At 35.4% G+C, this 17,066-nt stretch overlaps 2 pseudogenes; one reads left to right on the top strand and one right to left on the bottom strand.

The window, feature by feature from the left end:
- Window positions 1-9,746: 9,746 nt before the first annotated feature.
- Window positions 9,747-10,529, top strand: LOC102865908 (annotated as a pseudogene).
- A 3,590-nt stretch (window positions 10,530-14,119) lies between these two features.
- On the bottom strand, window positions 14,120-15,015 carry LOC102864298 (annotated as a pseudogene).
- Window positions 15,016-17,066: the final 2,051 nt, after the last annotated feature.

The raw sequence follows: 17,066 nt of genomic DNA, 5'->3' as shown, positions 1-17,066 counted from the left end.
TGAGATGGATTGATTCGGTGACTGGGATAATCGGGATGGGTGTGTCAGAGGTGGTGCGGTTGGCGCAGGATAGAGCAGGGTTTAGAGCTGTTGTTCATAGGGTCGCTATGAGTCGGAAACGACTCGATGGCACATAACAACAACAACAACAGTTTTTGTTGTTATGTACCATGAAGAATCCTGCTCTATTAGGAGCCAACTTCTTTGTCTCTGACACATCTACCCCCTTTTATCCTGGTCACCGAGCCAATGCATTTCATCAAAGGTCTTCCTCTCTTGATCTGTCCTTCCACCTCTCCAAGCATGATGTCCTTCTCCAAGGACTGGCCTCTCCTCCCAACATACAAAAGTAAAATCAGATAGAGCCTCAACATTCTTGCCTCCAAGGAGAGCCTGGTTTCACCCTCTCCAAGACAGGTCTGTTTGTTCTCTGAGTAGTCCCTAGTACATTGAATACTCTTCTCCAGCACCACACCTCAAAGACATCAATTCTTCTTCTATTATTCTTAGTCATTGTCCAGCTTTCTGATGCATAGAAGGTGATTGCAAATGCCATGACCCAGATCTGGCCAACCTTAGTCTCTAGAATGAATTTATTGTTTAGTACTCTGGAAAGAACCCTGACAGCAGATTTTTCCAATGCAATTAGTTTTTTAATTTCCTGGCCGCTGTTTCCAAGAGTGTTAATTGTGGAGCCAAGCAAGCTGAAGCTGTTAACAATCTGAATCTTTTCACAATCTATCATGATGTTGCCAATTGGCCTAATGGTGAGTATCTTTGCTTTCTTTATGTTAAGTTTCAATCCATGTTAAAGTCCTTGACCTTCTGCAGCAAACACTTTTAAGTTTCACTCAGTTTCTTCAAGCAAGGTTGTGTCATCTGCATAATATAGTTTGTTGATGAGTCTTCCTCCAATCCTGATGTCACATTCCTCTTCATAGAGCCCAGCTTCTAGGATGAATTGCACAAGATATTGATTGAAAAGATTTTGAGATAGGATACATTCCTGTTATACCTTTTTCTTGATTTTGAACCATGGAATGGTTCTGTTCTGATGACTGCCTTCTGGTCAAAGTATTGGGTTCACATAAACACAATCAAGCATTCTGGGATTCCCATTCTTCTTGAAGTTAGTACAGTTTGCTGTAATTCATACAGTCGTATGCCATTGCATAGAAAATTAAACACAGATAGATATTCTTTTGGTACTTTCTGCTTTCAGACAAGATCCATCTAACATCAGGCAGAATGTCCTTAGTGCCATGACCTCTTTTAAATCCAGCTAGCACATCTGGAAGTTCTCTGCTGATATACTGTTCCAGTCAGTTTTAGATCATTATCAGCAGGATCATGTCTGCATGTGATAATAATATTGTTCGAAATTTCCACACTCTGTTGGGTCACTTGTTTTTTAAGAAAGAGGAAATAAATACGATGTCTTCCAGACAGTTGCACAACCTGGTGAACATGTCCAGGGCACAGATAGATAGCTATCTGAGACATATCAGAGAGTAAAATTGTAGAGTATGTAATCATTTTTTTTCATAATAATATGAGTATTAAATCACCAAGAAAGTGAATTAATATTAATTCTAGATCTGTAAGTAGCTAACAGTGTAGTTACAAACTAAGCATAAAAACATCTAGTAGAATTAAAAGGACAATTAGTGAAACTACCTTGATAGTTTAACTTCAACATCACTTTTTGGTAAAGGGCATATAATAATAATTCAAGTCATCAGGGAACTATTCAGCTATACATATACATTTGACAGTGTGAATCAAAACAAATTGTGGCTATTTTTAAGGAGAATTAGAATCTCAGAACACTTGATTGTGCTCATGAAAAAACCTATACCTAGAGCATGAGGTAGTTGTGCAAACAGAGCAAGGGAATACAACATTGGTTAAAATCAAGAAAGGTATGCTGCAGGGCTGTATCTTGTTTCCATACTTGTTCAATTTGCTTGCTGAACAAATCATTACAGAAGTTGTTTTTTATGAAAAGAAATGTGCCATCAAGATTGAAGGAAGATTCATCAACAACTTGAAGATGACAAAACCTTCCCCTTGAAACTGAGGAAGGTGTGAGGTATTTGCTGTTGAAGGCCAAGAATTTAAGCGTTCAATGTTTACTACATCTCAAAATCAAGGAAACAAAACATTCTCACCACTGGACAAATAGGCAGCATCATGAGGGTGTCAAGGATTTAATCTTGCTTGGATCCTCATTTAATATGTTATTAGCCGTTAGATCAGAAGACATGCTGCCTTAAGAAAAATCTGTCATCAAGGACCTCTCCAAAGTTATAAAGAGTAATGATGTTAGCTTAAAGACTGAAGTGCCCTAATTCAAACTATGCTGTTTTCAAGTACTTGCTACGTGTCTGAAGTTTGGACAATGAATGGATATGACAAAAGAAGGATAAGATTTTTTTGCATCTTGGAGAAGAACATCCCTTGGTTTGCCAAAAAACCAAACAAGGATGTTTTGTAGAAAGTGAAACCAGTGTACTCCTTGGAGATGCAGATTGTTAATCATCTGTTATCTTTTGGGCATGTGATTGAAAGGTACCAGTCCTTGAAATAGACATCATGCTTGGAAAGGTGAGGTCAGTAAAAGAAAGACAGTTAATGAGATTGATGGGCACAGTGATTGCAACAATGGGCTCAAGGATTTCAGAGATGGTGAAGATGACAGAGGATAGGGCAAGTTTTAGATATGTTGGTCATAGGGTCACTATGTGTCATACTTAACCTTGACAACATCTGATAACAACAGACCAAACTGACTTTGAAGAATGCTTCCCCAATGAAAGAAAAAATACATTGGGCTTTTTGACTGGATCATATTCATATGCATACAAAGAAGATCTGTTAATATCATTATCATCTATCACCAACAATCAGAGCCCAAAAAAGTAGGAAATAGATTATTTCTACCAAGTTTTGCAGTCGGAAATCAATTGAACACGATACGTAGATTCTCTAATAATAATGGGTGACTGGAATGCAAAAGTTGGGAACAAAGAAGGATTATTAACATCAAAAGGAATAAAATGCTTAGAAATTAACCTAATAAAGTAAAACTCAACAGTCTGAACACTGAAAAACATTACTGAACAACATTACTGAAAGACATTGTTGCTATGTGCCATGAAGTGAACCAGGACTCTCAGTGAACCTCTGAGCAACACATTTGACCCTTGGTCTATCATGCATCATTCTCTAATCTTCTACATGCTTGAGCCCATTGTTACAGTTACTGTGTCAATCCATTTTGTTAAGAATCTTCTCCTCTTTCTCTGACTCTGCATGTTATTCTGATCATATATTTTTCCCCTAATAATTGACTGCTCCTGATGTTGTACCCAAAGTACATGATCATTGCCTCATTGAGCATGCTGGTTGTATTTCCTCCAAGAAATAATACTTTTTTTAAGACAAGAGTCCATGGTATACTCAATACTCCAAAGCAATGCCACATTTGAAAACAGCAATTCTTCTTTTACCATTATTATTTATTGTCCAATTTTCAAATCCACAGGAGGCAATTAAAAACATTGCAGCACAGACTAATTCACCCTATCTTTAATTTGGAATTCTGATTCTTTATCACTTTGGAGAAGTTCTTGACAGCAAACATTCCCAAGATAACATACTTTTGATTTCTTCACTAAATGCTACAATGATGGATGTTGATTATGACTCCAAGTAATCTGAGAGTGAAACCTTACCGAAACCTTACCTATTCTACACCATCTTCACAATCTCTAATGATTATGAAATTAATGCTGTGTTGGGCGAGGTTTCATTCTGCTATACATGGGATCACTCTGTGTTTGAACTTACTGGATAGCAACTCACAATGATTGCATCGTTTAAAATCAAGAAATTAGTGCACCAAGGATGTATTCTTTTTCCATAACTTTTCAATCTCTCTGTAGAAAAGATGATTCAGAAGACTGGACATTATGAAGAGGATGTGGCATCAGGAAAAATCATGAACAACCAGCATTATACAGATGACAAATCTTTGCTCACTGAAATTGAGGAAAACTTGAGGTGTTCGTTGCAGAAAGCCAAAGACCTCAGTCTTCAATAAAGATTGAATCTCTGTGTCAAGAAAACAAAGATTTTCATCATCAGACCAATAGACAATATCATGATGGAAGGAGCAAAGATTTTATCTTGCGTGGATCTACAATCAACTATTTTGGCACCAGCAGTCAGGAAATCAGAAGATACATTGCATTGGGAAAATATTCTATTAAGAATCTCTCCAGAAAGCATTATGCTTTTTAAATTTTGTATACAACTGTAATTATAGAATGAGTATAAGGATCCAGAAAGGGTGGGAGAGGCTGGAAGCAGAGGGATGTGGATGTACAGGGGTAAGAGGGAATTAATCATGGCTTTCTACAGTTTGATGGATGGAGGGGTAAGGGAAGTTGAAAGAATTTGTTCAAATTTATATTAGAATTTTGTAAATAAACTAATGAAAAAATTAAATAAAAACAAAGCAAACAAAAAAAAAACCCTAGTTAAAAAAATATCTCCAATATGTTTCACTCAGCAGACTCTTCCAAGTTGTGTAGTGTTTTATTAGTTTATTATTCTCAGAGCTGCATAATATTCCATTTGTGTGGATACAGATAATTTCTTTAACAATTTTTTTGAGTGCTCCCCTCTCTTTTTTTATTGTGAATACTACTAAATCTAACTGAGAATATACCCTAAAGAAAACAGCACCATTATTCTAACAGATGTATAGACACCCATGTTTATTGCTGTGTTATTCACAATAGCAAAGAGATGGAAGAATTCCAACTTTGCATCAACAAACAAATGAATAGAAAAAATCCTAGTAAGATGGGTTCAATAATATATACTGCACTGAAACAGAGGAGGGAGAAAACTGTTTAAAAGAGATGTATAACTAGGTATTTCTGTCATCACAGGAGACTAGAGCGAGGGCTACATGGTGGAGGGGACCTGGGGGAGGGTTTGTAAAACAATGAAAGAATCTTTTCTTTTACTTTTCCATAATTTTTGGACTCATGTACTTATAACTTGTTAGTCAAATTTGTGTCTTCTAGGTTGCAACACCCCCATGATACATCTTCAAGGATATGAACATGTACGGCCAAGCACAATCAATAAGAGTGCATCTAAATTCCAAAATCAATCTCCATAATAGTCTATGTGTTTCCTACTGCCAAAGGGGCCCTTTAGAGTAGTGAGAGAAGATCTTCACCCTGAAACCCACAGCGTCCCTTTTCAGCAGGAAGTAGCTAAGAGAATACGCCATCCCCTTTTCCTTATGACTCAGGGTGAAGTCTCTCTCAGGGAGGAGTGATAGGGAATGGCAAAGGACACACTGACAAAGAAGATTAATCAGAACTGGCTTTGACAAGCACTGTGGCATTTGGACAAGAACAAACTGGGAGGAGGGTAGAGAGAATAGTGCAACAGTGAATGAATGGAAACCCAAAATCTCTGTAAATGTTTATGAAAATTAATAAAATATAGAAAAAAAAAGAAAAAAGAAAAAATCATAGAATGTTCACACAATGGACTATTACTGAGCATTGAAAGACATGAACCTTAAAAACACTACATAATGTGGGAGAGCCTGGAAGACAATAGAAAAAGTGAAATATCTCAGTCATGAAAGGACAAATATTGTATAACACTACTATTATAAAATCAGACTACCACTGGAAGTTGGGGGAGAAGAAGAAAAAAAATTGGTTAGACAATGAACAAACACTGCACTGAAACTAGAGGGGAAAAGACTGTCTGAAAAGAATGTATTATAATAAATTATATGTCAGACAATTAACATTCTGGAACAAGAGGTTCATTACAAAATGGACTTGGAGAGGTGACATGGAGAGAAAGGTGTAAAATATGCAACAAAAAATGAAAAAAAAAAATCCAAACTTCCGGTAGTCCTGCACTAAAATCACAGTTTGGGATTTGTTTTTAGTTTTTTGGTTTAATTTTTTTTAAAGAATTCTTTGTCAGTAGATTTGTCCATTGCATTACATCTTCCGATTTTGTGAGTGTACGTGTGTGTCTTCTTTTGCACAGTCTAAGAGAATCCACTGGCAAAGAGGGAAACTGCCCCTCCTTCTTCAGCAGAGCATCTGGTGGATTTGGACTACACATGCCTTTGGGGTTGCAGCATAGCTTCTTGCTCCCAGGCCACCAGAGCTCCATCAACTTTTTGAAAAATTTTTTTAAACATTTTATTTCTTTAAATCATTTTTTTAAATTCTAAGTCCTTTTTCTACAGGCATTGACTGTGAATCCAAGTAGAATGAAATGTTAGCAACGGTCATTCTTTTATACTTTTATCTTGAGAAGGAGTTTTGACTATACAATGCAGAATATGTCTTTTAATAATTGATAGTTTGAACCCACCAGTGGGTCAATGGAAGCATTATGTTCATTCTTCTGTAGTAAATATTTACAGCCTCAGAAATCTGATGGAGGGTTAGCATACGTCGATATTATTTCCATGCAATAGGTTAATGTGATTAAAGCTGTACAAACCCTCAAGCGGTCTATAAATTTAGGGTTGTTGTTGTTATTAAGTTCCATCTAGTTGGAGCTGAATCATAACTGACTCTCTTTTAGGGCTTCAGAGGCAGTTAATTCTCAGATGGAGTTTGAGTTTGTTTCTCCCATGGAATGTTCCCAGTTGCCTTCCTTCCCCCTTGTAGTGATATTCATATAGAAATACATGGAACTCAAAATATATTAAATAATTGAGAAAAAGGGGACAGGTGGAGGATTTATGTTGCCCAAATGGATAAACCTATAAATCAATGGACTAAAATTGAGAATCCAGAAACAAACATATTTGGCAATAGCCATGCTGCTGTAGTTATGTGCCATGGAATCATCTGTGACTCATAGCGACCCTATGTACAACAGCTCTAAATGCTGCTCTATCCTGTGCCAATCTTATTGTCTCTGACACACCTACCCCACTGAGTGAATCCATCTCATTGAGGGTCTTCCTCTCCTGCACTGTCCCTCCACTCTCCCAAACATGGCATCCCTCTCCAAGGACTAGTCCCTCCTTCCAACATGTCCAAAATATGTCAGATGAAGCTTCAAAATCCTTCCATCCAAGGAGGAACCTTGTTTAACCCTCTCCAGGATTAACCTGTTTCTTCTCTTAAAAATCCCTGGTATATTCAATACTCTCTCCAACACCACAACTCCAAGGCACCAATTCTTCCCCTACCATCCCTAGTCATTGTCCAGCTTTCTGATGCATAGCAAGTGATTGTAAAGACCATGGCCTGTATCAAGCACACCTTGTTCTCCAGACTGACATCATTGCTGTTCAGTACATTGAAGAAGTCTCTTCATGTTATTTTTAACAAAAATTCAACATATTCTATGAAAAAGAATAGTCATCAACTGGTGATGTTGAGACAATTGCATAAACATATGTACAAGGACAAGATATTATTCAATTTCACCATATACTTCTACAATGTAACATAATAGTGAAGTATAGTGTGTGAACAAAATTAAAAATTTGTAAACTATTTGATGATCAACATGTTTTGCAACTAATCTTCCCTTAGAAAACATTCACAAACTGAGCTTAAATTAATACTTTTGATTGCTAGAATTAAAAAGATATACACACACACACACACACACACACACTGGGCATATGGCTAGGGGGGACTAGTCAAAGAAGGACATCATGCTCAGAAAGTGGAGGGACAGCACAGGGGAGGAAGACCCCAGATAAGATGGATTGACGTGGTAACTGAGGCAATGGGATTCAGTGTGCTAGAGTCAGTGAGACTGGCTCGGGACAGGGTAGGTTTCAGAGCTGTTGTATATAGGATTACTATCAGTCACAGGCTACTCAATGACACATAACAACAACAATATATAATGTTTTGTTAAATAATTGAAAATTCAAGCTATGCTTTCATTTAACATATAAGGTCACAAGGTAATTTTGATTAATGTTACATGTAACATAAAAGTATCTGGACAAAACATTGTAGTAACTCTGTTGAAATCACAACACAAAGAAATATAAAATTTATATTGTTTAAGACACTGCAGTATTCAATATATGGCCCTTTTTTATGAAATTTTGTCCTCCTGGATATGTATATAAATTGTCATTTTTGAAGCAGAAAAAAATGAAATTTACTTTGCCAACATGAAATTTATACTTTTTGCTTACTGTATAAATTTTTATTTCTGAGTCAAACTTGAGATATGTACGCATGGGTTTTATTTTGAACTCTAATGAAAAATGTCTATTTTTTGCATTAGATAAATCTTAATCAAGAAAAGAACTTGCAAACACATTAAAGAAGTTGGAAATTTGCTCAAACACATTCATGAAGTTGAAAATTTGCTCAGTGATTTTTCTATGAATGGCAAGATACTCTTCTTACAAGAGTATTTTTGTGGAACAGATGAGTTGATTTCATCTTGTGCATATGGGCAGGCAGATTTAAGCTGACAATGCTTTTTTCAAAATCTTAAGCTTTCCAGAGGATTCAGGTAAAAACTCTTTCGACAACCTAGTTGTGTTGAAAAGAGGAAAAAAGAATATATACTTTTGTCTGGTCATTCTTCCAGTTGGGTTTCCAGATAACACTCTCCTTTTTTAAAGTGGAGAGTAGATTTTGTTGTTGTTGTTGTTGTTCAGTGTAATCGAGTTGTAGGTGACTCATAGCGACCCTATAATCGAAAGACCTGAACACTTGTATAAAAGACCTGAACACTTGTATAACTTTCATTGTTTCTCCATGTTCATAAAGTTTTTGAAGGCAAGCTATTTTGGGAGAGGATGCCACTCTGCTTTTGGAGGGTGGAGGTTTTTGGTTTTGGTGTTTTTTATTTTTTTTAAATTTTTTAAATTTCTAAATTTTATACTGTTCTCATGATGATTAGAATCCCAAATTACTGACAATGCATGTGAGCATCATGAGTGTTAAACTCTTCATCTCCCTGAAGTTACAAAGCTATGTGGTTAGTACATATAAGTGTGGGATAAACATTGAATATAATAAGAGAAATACGCTTTCTTAGGCACTGTGATCCATTAATTGATCTTTATTTTTAAAAAAATGATAGGGAATAGTCATCAGAAGTGAAATGTATTGCATCAAAAGAGAAAAATTTACATAATTCTTCTTCTATTTAAAGGCAATGCAGGATTTCAACCCAGGCAATTTTTATCAGTATGCTAAAAAACATAGATGCAGTTCTTTGAAGTTCTTTACATAAGCATTTTTTCCTTCATACTTTTTTTCCTCTGGAAGCTGTTTGCAAGATAAATCTATTTAAGTTGTGACAAAAATACAGAGTACTGGTCTGATACTGAGGTCATTGAATATTACAGCGGCAATTGCTAAGTGAAGGACTTTTTTCATTTCGAACAGGAAGTGAGCCATTGTTTATATTGTGGATCCAAAATAGTTAGATTTCATTTATTTCCTAAATAGACATAATTTCTGTTTTTGTATATTTTTCTTTTCAAACTGCTGCTCACATTTCTAACTTTTTAATTCTTCTCCAGGCTATTCTCTTTTTTTCCCCCCTCCCTAGCAGCTATCTGCTGGTTGTTGGTGTTATATTTGCCTTTCTTTTCATGCATTTTCAAACTTTCAATTTTAAGGTTGGGCATGGTGAGGAGAGGCAGGAAAGAGGACAGGAGACTAGTGGGGGAAGAGGAGATGGAAGACATGGACATGGAGAAAAGGATTAATCTGGAGTTAAGTAACAAAGCCCGAAGGAGGTAGAGGAATTAAAAGAGTTATTCTTTGATAATTACCAATGTGTTGTCAATGGAGAAATTGAGGGCCTAAATGATACTTTTAAAGAAGTCTTTAAGTATGGTTGATGTGGAATTAAATTCACTCGCTCAATATCCTAGCTTAAATAAATTTTAGAATTTAGAATTTAATAATAATAGTATTTCTAGAGGCTTAGAAGTCCTGACAGAAAAATGTCCAAACTATACCTACCTCAGTCTGAGTGGAAATAAAATTAAAGATCTCAGTACAGTAACAGCTTTTCAAAACCTTAAGCATATGAAAAGCCTTGCCTTGTTTAAATTGTGAGATTACAAATTTAGATTATAAAGCATTCTTTAACTGCTACAGCAAATTACATACTTAGATGGATTTGACCAAGAGGATAAGGAAGCATCTGAATCATCTGCAAGAGGACGATGACTAAGACGGAAATGAAGAGAATGAGGATGAAGAAGATGATGAAGCTGGTCTACCTGAAGGATATGAAGAAGGAAGAGGAAGATGAGGATGAAGCTGATGATGAAGGAGTCTCAGAACTGAAGGAGACAGAAACAGACCTCTCATACTTAATGAAAGAAGAAATCCAGAATGAAAAAGATGATGAGGACTATGTTGAAGAAGGAGAGGAAGACAAAAAAGAGGAAGAAGGGAGTCTGAGGGAAGAGGAAGAAACCACATGCTCAAGATGATGGAAAATACAATAACGACTAGCTCATTCTAAGCCTCAATGTCCTAATTTTCTTGAGTTTGCAAAAAGAGTGATCACATTGTCTTTGTTTCTTTATGTACAATATCTATCCTTATTGAAAATAACATACAAACATTCTATAGGAAAACTGTGGTTTTATTATTCTTGCTGTTTTATCACTCCAACTAAATTTTGTTAGTCTGTTAATGATCATATTGTATGTAGAGACAATTTTTCATTACCCCGCCTAATTGTGAAGTACCCTAGAAATTTATTTGGAACCTTAATTTTTCTAATTTATGCTCACTGGTATGTTAATTCTTAGCCCATAATTAAAATCTGAAAGCTCTTGCACAGGTATTGGTATAGTATAGTGCATTTCATAAATAAAATTTTATAGTTATTTATAAATTCATTTTTTTTAAATGGCACAGTGATCTTTAGTTGGAAGGCAGTGACTTTTTTTTCCACTATGGATACGTGGGTGTTTCTTTGTCCTAAGAGTTATTTAGAAAGTACAAACGGAATAGTGAAGGCTGTATCTAGCAATAGTGTGACTAGATTTTGTGAAGACTTCTGAAATGTATTTTTAAGATAGGTTACTTGTAAGATTTTATTTCTGAAGGAGTAATTGCATTTACTAAATTAGAAACATGCAGGTGAGCCCTTTCTTCTTCAGACTGTAGATCATTACAAGCTGGGGGTTGTTTGTGTTTAGATATGTGGGGGTTTATTCATTTCAGCAATTCCTTTATGATCTACCTTCCTTCCTTGTTTTATTCCCCTTCCTCTCAAAAGACAAACAGAAACTCTGTTGGGAAGCTTAGGGCTATTGAGGGAAACCTTAAACACCACCTTATCAGACTTGTCTCCTTTATCAACAAGTTACATGGGAAAAATTGAGTATTTTCACAGATTTTAAAATAAAAAATCCATATAGTTTTATGCAGCAAGTTCTGCTTACAATATAGCTTTCTTTTGACTGACAGCATGTACAGATTATTAGTAGATGAAGAAAAAGATAAGGGAAACAATGGGAACCAGCATTAGTGTTTCTCAAAAATCAGAACAATTGCCTGTAATCGTAATTAATGAGACATTCAAATCATTCTCTTAAAGTTTGCTTCCCATATGATTAGAATACACTTTACAACATTTTCTTGTTTTCTCGAGTAGAACCTTTATTCTTCCTATAGTTATAGAAGATTTTAAGTTACTACATTTAATTGGTGTATACTAGGCAGTTGGTAAAATATTTGGAACATAATGTTAAAATTAATATTTGACTTCAACTGGATGGCCATTGGAAAAAAAATGAGATAAGTATGAATGTTTATGCATTTATTTCTCTACTTTAAAAATGTAATGAGTAGATAAGTATTTATTTTCCTTTTTGTCATGGGGATTTTTTTTCAATTTATTCTGTCTAGATTTTTCCCTTTTGTTTTGCATATTTTGAAGAATCTTTAATGTTAACAAGTTTATTGAAGCTTCTGGACTGGAACACATTTACTAAGTATAATACATCTTTTTTTGTTTAAAATGTGTGACTTTTGAGTTTTAAAATCAACTCTCTTTCTGAGCTCTGAAAGTGGCCATCCTCTTCAGAAGGTTCAAGGAATCACAGATCAAAGTTTGTTTGGTATTTTTTCTTAAGATTTTTTTAAAATAATAATAAAAAAATTTTCTTTTAAAAAAATTAAGTAGACATTATAAAGTTATTTGTAAAGAAATTTAAAAAGTACACAACTGACTGAAAGAAATTAAATTTGAGGGCTCGATTAAGGTCTCCAAAAGACTAACAATTGTTTCTCTTTGTAACAATTGTAATGTTTTGATTTATTCCCTAAGAATTCTCATTACTTATTATACTAGATGATAAAAGAGTTATTTTTTTTAAAAAAATCTATGTATTGAATTTTTTATCAATCCTCTTATTGTGCAATCAAAAATAGAGTTCTTTGGTTTGAAAATAACACAGCCTCCAAATAACTTATAAAACTTGTATGACTTTGTGGGTGGCATTTTTGTGCAAATAAGTAAGGGTGGGTTTAATATATGGTACAGGTTTTTGGTCTTATTTTAATACTCTTTGTATGGCAATATGTACATACTGTTATATTTCTCAAGAAACTCCCCTTTTAAAACTTTGAAGTTTATACTTTTGTCCAACTGGGTTTTGAATAAAGCCATGACATTGTTAAAAGAAACAAAAATGCCATATTTTCGATCATTCTTCTATTGGTTCTGATTTCCCAGATTTTTCTGTGACTTCTGTAATGTAAAATTTTTGAAATTGAATTGCTTCAAATAAACTGAAGATCTGTTATAATTAGAAAGCAAAAATAAACAAAAAAATTCTTCTCCAGTAGTTTTGACACAAATTGATATATAAAAAATTAACAATAATAATTGAACTACTTTAATTATATATAAGCAACATTATAATAATAAATGTTACCTACCGGGTATTTCTTTTGGTCTTACAGTCTTCTTTTTAAATTTTTTTTTTATTTCATTGAGATTTTAATGAAAGGGTCTAGAGAACTTGATTTTCCATTCATTCATTGTTGCACATTTTCCTCCTTACCCATCCCCTCCGTTTGCTTTACTCTTTGGAAAAAAAAAATTATTTCATTTTTGTACATAGTAATCTTTAAAAATGTCTTTCAGTATTTAAATATGACTTCAGTTTTCATAACTTGTTTAAGCCTATGTAAAATTTTGTCAAGTACTAGTTCCTTACTATTCAAAATTTGAGTATTATTCATGACATATTATACATTACTCTCATAAAGTTGGTGACTTGTGTAGAAGATTGGAAAATATAGCAATTTTAAAAATTAAATTTAATGCTAAAATTTAAAATAATTCTAATTACAGGTAATAAATTGCATATGCAAACATATGGATTTTAAAATATTATGAACAATCTTATCATTATCTTAAAGTGCTTAAAATATTAAATGTTAGGTCCACAGTTTTTTGTTGTTGTTGTTTTGTTGTTTGTTTGTTTTTTGGCTATAAGGGGCATGACGAGGTGAGACTGAGATCCTCCTTTACTAGCCACATCCAATGTATGTGCTTCACAGAATCAAAGGAACATAACAAATCCACAAACTACAGTAACTAGATTTACAAAACACATTCATCCAAGGGTGGAAGGCAGGACGGAAGGTGGGACGATAAATGGCACAGGGAGAAAGAGTTTTTAAATCAGTCTAGGCTTGGGGTCCAGCAAATGTTCTATAATAGCCACAGAAAAACCTTCAGTCCATTTAAACTACAGGCTTTTCATTAGTTTTGAAGTACTGGGGTGCTAAAAATCTATACAATGATGTCAGGAAGATTCTGCCTAAGTTTGCCAGAGACAAATTTCAATTCCTCAAAGAAAAGGGAATATGCAAAGGACCCTTGGCAGACTGGGTCATGCCTTCCCTGATTAGGGAGAGGTTCCAGAGAGAAGAGTCCCACTCATCCCTGCAGGATGGTAGGTGAAATCAGAGGTCGGGGTTCTTCAGTTTGGCACGAGATGGATATGAAGGGAACTTCTCTGCAGAGGCTGAGCTACTCAAAGCAGTCAGCAAGTACTGTCTTTGGAAGGGTCTGTTCCTTAAGATGACCATGAAGGAGAGGAGGTGCAACTGAAGAAGAAATTCTTTGCCATGAGTCTTTGCCTCATTAGCACTGATAATGAATAAAGGAAAGGGGATGGAAAAGATACAATCACTGATAATGTATGAGGATTGCATTGCTATGAAGAAAGCCAAGGACAAACTAAATCCAAAGTAATAAGGCCAGTTCCTTTCTATGTTTGACAACCTCTGGTGCATTTCAATTCCTTTATTAAACCAGAGATATTCAAGGCAGTAAAGTGAAATAGAAGGGACATGTACAGAAGGCTAACCAGCTGACCAATGAGATGGATGGGGAAAAGACTCGTAAACATCCCCTGGAACAGGAAAAGAGCTTGCAGCAAAAGGTTGAAGAGCATATCAACAATTATTTTACTGACAATAGGAAAAGGGTGAGGCTTCCTGATATTTCTTCAAAGGCCAGATCAGCTATGTCTTGGAACCAAATGGCATTGACAACTTGGCTCAGGACAAACAGAGGAAGCACCCTGAGAGCACTGAAAATTGATAAGAGAAGAAATTCCAGCAATGACCAAATATCTTCATGTAGTGACAGATCACCAATAATTTGTGCTGTCATTGACTGAAGCACAGGGATAAACACTCGGTAAAACAAAGTGAGACCAAATTAGAATATGCCTCCATTGCAGGCACAGCACAGGACAATCCTACTAATATGAGGCTCGTTCTCCTGCTTCTGCTCTACACTCTGCAATCTCTTCTGCGTGAGGACGCTGCTGGCCGGTCTCTGTAACTGATCTTCCCTCTTCTGCTTTATTGGAGCATCCAGCTTTGAGATGGTAGAGATACCCCAGATGGAGTCTTTGACGCCCATGACCAGGTCCTGGAGGAAAGTATTGACACTGTCAGCCATCTCTTCACCTTGCAATCTACAAACTACACAGAAAAAGAGAGAAGCACCTCAAAACCTCTCATCATGAAGGGCCTTTAGCAACCACTTAACTACAGTGACATCATACTCCTGACAGATAAGGATGTAGTTGGTGGTGGTGGTGTGGGCTGTCCACTTGAGTCAGAAATGACCTGTAGACGGCCCTACAGTGGATTTTTCAGAGGCAATAAATTTCACAGGAAGTGATTGTCCAGCTTTCTCCCAAGAAGCAGCTGGTGGATTCCAACCATGTACCTTTGGCTGGAAGTACAATTGCTTCCTCCTTGATTTACTTGATTGGAGATTTTCAATAACCAGAGATATGAAGTAAATGCTTCCTTCAGAAATTAGGTCCACAGTTTTCTGAACAATTAATATTTGAAAGCATTAACAGTTGGTGATTTTGCCTTCTTAGACTATTAACTTTGGAAATGACCCTTCAAGCTAGGTATGATTGATACAGGTGACAATAATACATTAATATTGTCAGCACAACCTTTCTCAAAGTTACTGTTAATAAAAAAGCAGCCAATTATTAGACCCTGCAGGGAAGAGTTCTTGTTAAGTTCTGTTTAAATATATCTTTCTCCAACTAAAAAGTTTAAGTTTTGTATTTCAAGAACATGATTACTTTGACTGAAATAGTAAATAAATCAGGATATTTTCTAATACACAGATGGATTTAAAAATAAAAATTTTTATATGTAACTTCTAGCTTGTGACTCTTCATCTTCACTTTGAAATAGTCATTAAGAGAACCAGAGTTTTTATTGCTTTTAATTGTTGACTCATACTTTCAACTTGTTAGTTAAATTTGTGTCTTCTAGGCTGCAACAGTTCCGTTATGTAGCTTCAAGGATATGAACATGTACTGCTAAGCACAATTAATAACAGTGCATCTAAATTACAAAATCAATCTCCACAATAGTCTACATGTTTCCTATTGTCAAAGGGCCATTTAGCGTACTGAGAGAAGCTTCACCATGAAACCTACGATGTCCCTTTTCAGCAGGAAGTAGCTAAGAGAATACATCTCTCTTAGGGAGGAGTGGTAGGGAATAGCAAAGGACACACTGACAAAGGAGATGAATCAGAGCTGGTTTTGACAAGCACTGTGACAATGGGACAATTAAAACAGACTTTCAAGGAAAAAAAAAAGTAGAGGAACGAACTGGGGGGGGGGGGGGGCGCGGATAGTGCAACAATGAATAAATGGAAATCCAAAATCTCTGTAAATGTTCATTAAAACAAATAAAATAAAATTTTAGAAAGAGAACCGGAGATCTTTTTAAACTTCCATTACTAATTTCTACAGTGAAAGCAGAGAGTACGCTATAACTGAGCAACATGGCTATACAGAAACATTTTATCATCAAACACTTCTAATGTAAAACCCTAGGAGGGAATATTAAAATTTTCTAATTAGAAAACACTAAGTTTGTCTCATCTCCACTGACTTATTCTCTGAAATTTTACTATTTTCTTTCTACTTTTCCTACTTTCTATAGCCATTAACATTAATTTTTGTCCTATTTAAACACTGCTACTACCAGGTGAGAGGAAGCCAGATGGCACGTAAAACAAAAGGAACATATTTACGTGACCAGGGTCTTGAAAAAAGAACTTTTTTTTTCACTCCAGGCTAAAGCTATACTAGATTAATAACTATTGAAACTATAATTTGGAATCCACAAGGAGCCAAAATATGACTATAATTTCATACCACCTGAATTTCAGAATCATCTCAGGAACAGGTTTGCGGCCTTGAACACTAATGAGCGAAGACCATATGAGTTGTGGGAGGATGTTAAATGTATCATTCAGGAAGAGTGCAAACGATTATTACAAAGACAGAAGAGGAAGAAAAGACCAAAATGGATGTCAGAAGAAACTCGGAAGATTGCACTGGAAAGTAGAGAAGCCAAAGCACAAGGAAGAATCCAAGACACTAAAGAGCTGAACGGAAGATTCCAAAAGGCAGCACGGAATGACATGAAATGTGCGAGGACCTAGTGTCGGAAAATCAAAAGGGC

This window comes from Elephantulus edwardii, unplaced genomic scaffold (assembly GCF_000299155.1).
Source record: "Elephantulus edwardii isolate Elephantulus edwardi_28Jun2011 unplaced genomic scaffold, EleEdw1.0 scaffold00351, whole genome shotgun sequence".
NCBI lineage: Eukaryota > Metazoa > Chordata > Mammalia > Macroscelidea > Macroscelididae > Elephantulus > Elephantulus edwardii.
This window is presented reverse-complemented; position numbering and strand designations above follow the sequence as displayed.